The 6,768-nt window shown below is 53.1% G+C and overlaps 1 protein-coding gene across 4 annotated transcripts in view; it reads left to right on the top strand.

The window, feature by feature from the left end:
- The first annotated feature begins 233 nt into the window (after positions 1-233).
- The window catches only part of Traf2 (TNF receptor associated factor 2), a 28,539-nt gene continuing 22,004 nt past the window's right edge, over positions 234-6,768 (top strand). Inside the window, exons 1-2 of one of the 4 annotated variants that reach the window (XM_041675163.1) lie at positions 264-314; positions 6,393-6,441. The gene's annotated coding sequence lies outside the window, so the exon portion shown is untranslated. The other 3 variants (XM_041675162.1, XM_041675164.1, XM_041675165.1) reach the window with 3 other exon arrangements.

Here is a 6,768-nt window from a genome sequence, read left to right as displayed (position 1 = left end):
ATCAACTTTGCTAGAAAGCGGGGAAACAAGCTCAGTACCAAGCCGCGCGGCGCTGGCCAATCGCCGCTCGCTGCGGCTCGCTGCGGCTCCCTGCTCGCTCCTGGTAGGTTCCTGCTTCCGTCCGTCAGAGGAGAGGGCCCAAGGCAGCCCATTTGACAAATCGACGCCCGCTGCCGCGCCCTGGGAGCTCCTGGTAGGCTCGCGCGTCTGTCCGTCAGGCGGGACGGGCCGCGGCAGCGGGGGTGGTCCCCGGCGGACGCTGAGTTCCGGGCGCGCGGAGACCGTTGGGTGAGGCGGCGCGGAGCCGAGCCGGGGTCAGCGCTTACGGCCGGTGTGGCCGGGGTCAGGCGCGGGGCGGGAGTGGCGGTTGGGGGTCAGGTGCGGGGCCGCCGCCGCCGGGGTGTGGGGGGGAGGTTCGGAGCCGCGGGGCCGGAAACTGAAAGTCGGCGGGAGGGGGGCCGGAAAAGTTCGCGACGTCGGCAGCGGTGCGTGGCTGCGCGCGCGGCCCTGGGCGCTGTGGTTCTGGGTCACGGCCTTACGGTCCCTTCCCCCGATCTCGGTCCGGCGTCCTGGCTGTGGGACCCACGAGCCCCACTTGCTCTTGGGCGAACGCCTGGTCTCCCGGGCCACTTTCACTGTCCACCTCCCCACCTGCATCAGCTTTTGAACCTAGGGAGTCAAATTAAGCCCGACGCCCCCAGTACTCAGGCGTAGTCGCCCTTTCAGACTCTGACACACGGCTCCACAGCCCACGGACACCCCCTCCCCGCAAACTCCCTGTTGGTGTCTCATTTTTCCTGGTGTCCTTTATCTTTTCATATCTCACCTTTCTGCCCCTCAGGACCCCTTTCTCAGGGAGCTATCTTGATGGGATGCCTAAGTGTCAGGGGGTTTGGTCTGATCCCAGGGCCCTTTTCTCCTTGAAGCCTGCGTAGTGGAGGTTGGGCTTGGTGGACACTCTTCATGATGGACATGTAACCCCAAACAGGTAGTGAGGACATGAGATTGGTTAGAACCCAGAGACATACTCCCTGCGGGCCCTACATTCGGAGAAGCACAGAGTTGGGGGACTCAGGAAACCTTCAGCCCCACGGACACAGTGCAAGGTCATCTTGCGTGCAGTTCACTAGTTGGAAGTCCTCTGTTTCTGGCTACCAGTTGGTCCAGAGAGGTCACACTTGGCCTTGCCACAGTGCCCCATGCCTGTGTGACTGCCTGAGAAAGTTGATATTTAGTGACTCCAAATTACTGTTACTGGGTGGAGACCTACAACCAATCCCAAATTGGTGTTTAGATCTTTTAAAAATTAGCTTTATGGCTGTATTTGTTGTGTACCACAGCATTTTAGAGCATTTGACAAAAGCTCAAGCATTCCCTCCCCCACTTACTTGCTTTTTTTTGTTTTTGTTTTTTTGGATTTTTCGAGACAGGGTTTCTCCGTAGCTTTTGGTTCCTGTCCTGGAACTAGGTCTTGTAGACCAGGCTGGCCTCGAGCTCACAGAGATCCGCCTGTCTCTGCCTCCCGAGTGCTGGGATTAAAGGTGTGCGCCACCACTGCCCGGCTCCAGGCTTTCTCTTTGTAACCCTACAACTAGTTTTATTGGCCGGGCTGGCCTCCCACTCACAGAGATCCTCCTGCCTCTACCTCCCAGATGCTGGGATTAAAAGTGTGCACCACCACCACCGACTCAAGGGTAATTCTTTATCAAGCCTTGTGTGCACAGCTGGAAGGCTGAGTGCTTCCAGCTGTGGTGTCTCCCTGGCCTGACCTGCAGGGCACGTCTGTGAGGTGTTTATGTATTTGCTGTTTCTTTTTCCTCTGGGGACCCCCCCACCCACCCACCCCAGTACTCCTGGAACTGGACAGACTAGTCTCTGACAATGCAGGCTGCCGGGAACCCTATTACTCTTTCCTGTTTGCCAGTCATCATGGGGCAGACTTGGTCCTCAGCACCTCTCTCTGCACACCTGATGGCTGATGAGAGCCTGGAAAAGTCTGTGCAGCGACTGGAGTGAGGGCCATGCACGTGCACGTCCAGTCTCACTGGCTCCTGGGCTGCAGCACATGGGGCGCTTCCCAACAGAGCCCTCCAGGATTCTCTGGACTGTGATTCCCCCTGCACATAGAGGAATAGCGGCCTGGGCTGCACCACAGAAATGGCAGCAGTCAGCTTGGAGAAGGCCCTCTTCTAGGAAGGAAGTGTGTTTCCAGCCTGTCATCTCATTGCTGTTTTGGGAGTTGGTTTGGGGTTTCCTTCTTGACAGTGGAATGCTAAGCCCCCAATTCCCGTGTGTTGTTACATAAATTTTGAGTATGGCGTGGCAGGTGGATCCCATGGGAAGTTGTGAACTGTACAGGCATGGACGAGGTAACCTGGAGAAGAAAAAAAATCTAGAAAAAACTGCCGTTGGTCCTGCAGATTATGCCAAAGGTAGGGTGTGCAGCTTCAAGGCTTATGTTGGAGATTTTCCCCCGTTTGCTGCCCCTTTATACTGGGCATCCATCACACTACTATACTGTGCTTGCCCTGCTGCTAGCCATAGAGAAGGAGACCCAGTGAGTGCGCTCTGCACCTAGACCCTGGGACCCAGGTGGGCAGTGTAGTTGGTGTCTGAGGGCAGCTTGTAATTTAGGTGGATGGGAACTGGAAATCTGAGCACAAGAAAATCAAGGATTTGGAATTTAGACAGCAGGAACATGACCCAGAGTTGGGGTGCTCTGTTTAGAGCAGAGGGCATGGGTTGGGGATGGGGTGAGTTTGTGAAGGACTGGGCCAGTTGTTACAGAAAGGGATTTTGTGCTGTGTGCCAGAGTTAGCTGCTGGCTGTCTAGTTACTAATGTGACTGCAGCCATCAGTGGAAGGCGACTTCCCTAGTAGTAGCCAGGAGGGGAGAGCTGTAGAAGCTGGCTCCCCTCCTTCCTCTTTTAGCTCTGTACTTGCCTGCTGACAGCCAGTCCTGGGAGTAAGGCCCTAGCAGAATGGGTATGGCGCAGACCTGAGAGAACTGGTGGGAGCTGGGGTAGGCAGACAGGTGGAGTTGGCGCAGCTTTAGCTTTCGTGACCAGAGCTGGGAAGCCATTGAGGTTCTAAGCTGAGTAGAGGCTCAGACTTCATGCTGTGATAAAGGTTCCTCTGGTCCCCAGGAGGCTACAGTGGCCCCAAGGAAGCTATGCAGTCAGGGCTGGAGCTATCCATTTTTTTGAGTGTTGAGGTCCCAGACAGAATATTGTATACATAATAAACAAATAAATAAATATTAAAAAAAAAGAATTCAGGCGCTCCATTCACAGGTGAGAGAAAGAAAGAAAGAGACAGACAGACATTTAAACCTAAATCTGGAACTGGGTAGTCATGGCACACACCTTTAATTCCAGCATTCAGGAGGCAGAGGCAGGCAGATCTCTGTGAGTTCAAGGCCAGGCCAGCCTGGTCTATGGAGTAAGTGCCAGAATAGGCTCCAAAGCTACAGAGAAACCCTGTCTCAAAACAGGAGAAAGGCTTGTTGAGGGGCATATCTGGGAGAAGGATAGACAGGGAGGTTAGAGCCCAACTGTGTGTTGTCGCCTTTTTTAAATGGAAACATTTTCTTACTTGGCCAGGTGGTGGTGCCTGCTTTTAGTCCCATCACTTGGGAGGCAGAGGCAGGTAGATCTCAGTGAGTTTGAGGCCAGCCTGGTCTACAAAGAGAGTTTCAGGTCAGACAGGACTGTTGTTACAGAAAGAAACTCTGCCTCAAAAAACAAAAAATAAAATACGATTAAACCTGCCCTACATTCATGTCTTTCTGGTTGTTTAGTGCCAGCTGGGTTTTTGTTTGTTTGTTTTTGTTTTGTTTTTTGTGACGTGGTGTCTCACTGAGCTCAGGCGCTAGTGAGTTTCCTCCCACAGTGCAGATGCACGCGTGAGGCTGGGAGATGCATCCACCCCAAGAGCGGGGCAGAGTCAGGTTTGCCCTCCTGTCCAGGGCCATCCACCCTGGTGGGCGCTTAGAGTAGATGGAGGTTATACATATGCTTTATGAACTTGGATGTGGGCATCATTAAATTGTGTATGCAGAATAATCGAGTGGATGTGGGCACGTGTGAGCTGTGTCCTGCAGGTTAGGGACACCCAGCAGTCTTGTCATGGTGTTCGGTACAGGAGCTCTGTCAGGAGTCTCAGCCTTAGACATCAGTGTGCCTCTTCTGTAAAGGGGACTCCCTGAGTGTGGGGTCATTGTGCTGCTTATTGGTTCCCAGGGGGGATGACCTGCTGTTTGTAATGCTGTAGTTGTGTGTACTTGAAGATCTCAAGGGTTCTGAGTTAAAATTCTTTCTGCTTGGGCTCTCTGTTAACTACTGTCTAGGTACAGGTGAGAAACTTCTTTCCTCTTAGAGATGTACAGATAGAACAGAGGAGTTCTCTTGCTTTCGGACTCAACACCCTCAGCCAAGGGTTGGTTCACAGAAACCGGTAGTGCTGGTGCCTAGCATCTGAAAAACAGTTGTTGGATGAGAAGAAGGTGACAGATGGCAGCTGTCACTGCTGCATTGTGAATGTTTTAATATGTGTAATCAGAATCGAGGTACACTGGAAAGGATAGCAATCTGCATGTAAGTAACAGTCATCTTTTGATGAATGCTGTGTTGAAAGCCACGCTAGTGTGTATCCAGGCATGTCCTGGTGGTGCCTGGGCTCTGAGCACCCGACTACCAGTGGAGGCCAGTGACACTGTGTTTGAAGAAGGGCCTAGGGTTGAAGTGTTTGGGAGCAGTCGGAAGCAGTGGGGTCGGGGCATGGCCAGCAGAGTGGTTGTACAGTTCCCTCACTTTTTTTTTAATATTTATTTATTATGTATACAATATTCTGTCTGTGTGTATGCTCGAAGGCCAGAAGAGGGCACAAGACCCCATTACAGATGGTTGTGAGCCACCATGTGGTTGCTGGGAATTGAACTCAGGACCTTTGGAAGAGCAGGCAATGCTCTTAACCTCTGCTCCAGCCCCCAGTTCCCTCACTTCTGAGTGTGGCTCGACACTGTAGTGGTGGTGTTTGGGATCGGTGTGAAGGAGAACAGGGCAGGGTGTCCACCAGACGAGGCAGGATTGGCCAAGGGTTGGGCAAAGAGTGGGCTTGTTGAGTCCCTGGTGAGCAGCAAGTAACCCTGAGGGCAGTGGGCAGGGACGAGGAGGGAGGGCCTTGGCAGACTGGCCAGTAGACCTAGAACCAAGTGACTCAGGCTGTGGAACTAGACCCACACTCTGTTTTTCTCACTGTAGCCTTCCACCAGGCCTTTGACAGCTAGATGGGGCCTTGTGCATGCCAGGATGTGAGTGCCCGGAGGCTTTGAGGGCAGGCAAGTCAGTGGGGCCAGCAAGGTTTGAAGGAGACAGCAAGGCACTGTCTGGCAGTTGCCAAGCATGCAGCAGGCAGTGCTGCCATTGTTCCTGGAGCCTGGGAATTGCCTCTGGTATTTAAATGTGGGAATGGTTCTGAGAGGTGATTTGTTAAATGAAACATGACTGGGATTTTGCTGGGAAGAGAGGACTCCGGAGATGCTGCTGCTCCTGCTTATGGCCTCCCTGCCTTCAGCACACCTCCGATACCACACACTTCCTAGTCTGAATCCCAAGGCACATAACCCACTTCTTCCTTAAGCTCAGCTTCTGAAACTGAACCCGATCTTGGCAGCTAAGACCCTGGAGGTCCATGTCCTCCCACCCCATACCCCAGACTTCTTTGCCCTCATTGGGACTAGCCTGCTCTTCTGAGTGAGAGCCAGCGGTCTTCCCACACTCTTCTCAGAGGTTGAGGAACCCTGTTTGGCAGAAAGTATGGTTAGCAGCTACCCCCAATGTTTACGCTGCCTTGGACATGGAGATAGGGCAAGGAGGTTGTCACTGGGAAATGGTGTACTCCAGGTATGAGAGGCCATTGGAAGATAGAGGTACCAGGTTGCTCCTTCAGGTAGTCCAGGCCTCTCCACACCTGCCTCAGCTTGAGTAAGCCTCTCTTCTGGGCTCCTGAGTGTGAGGGCTCCCAGAGTGCTACCTGAGAAAATGGGGAAGCAGAAGGCCTGGGTGCTGTGTGATTACTCTGGGAGTTGAGAGGGAGCCCAGTGGAGGCCACTGTGCTGGAAGATGAGGGAGGAGCCTGGGGCTGGAGAAGAGGAAAACAGGATGGGGCAGGCAGAGGTGGTTCTTCTGGTATGGCGGGTGATGCCTAGAGGAGGGAAGAGATGGACTCTAGTTGGCTTTGAGTGAAACATCTTGGCGAGGATGGCAGGTGTCAGGTCTGAATGACAGGAAGAGGGAGGGGCTCTGCAGGCTGTGGGCTCAATGCAGTATGTGGAGAACTGATACCAAGCAGGGAACAGTGATTAATGCAGACTGACTGTGTCTCATGCCCAGGTGTCCACCTCCAGGAGACTGTTTGGGATCTAAGGACTGCCAGCCTATGGTATGCTTCAGAAGCCGTCTGCCGTCTTAAACATGCTCATTGTAGGGACCATGGGTGTAGGATGGAGGATGCTGACTTGGTCTCTGCAGGAAGTGCTCCAGCCAGGATCGATTTGATGCCAGAAAGTAGGAAGCTGATGAATTGGATAGTTACTGTGGGTGACATCAAGTTTCGTCGCCCTTATTGTCATCTCTTCCCATATTTGTAGCAGGAGATTGGTTTGGCTTATCTTCAAGGCTTCCCAGAACTCTAAAATCTTGTTTCTTAGATCCTCTTTCAAGATCAGTGTAGTGACCCAGGCACCTCACCATGTGCCTCCTAGTAGAT

Source organism: Microtus oregoni, unplaced genomic scaffold (genome assembly GCF_018167655.1).
Source record: "Microtus oregoni isolate MIOR12 unplaced genomic scaffold, Mior012 000025F_ref0000491, whole genome shotgun sequence".
NCBI lineage: Eukaryota > Metazoa > Chordata > Mammalia > Rodentia > Cricetidae > Microtus > Microtus oregoni.
Note: the sequence above shows the minus strand (reverse complement) of the source record. Positions and strands in the feature narration are given on the sequence as shown.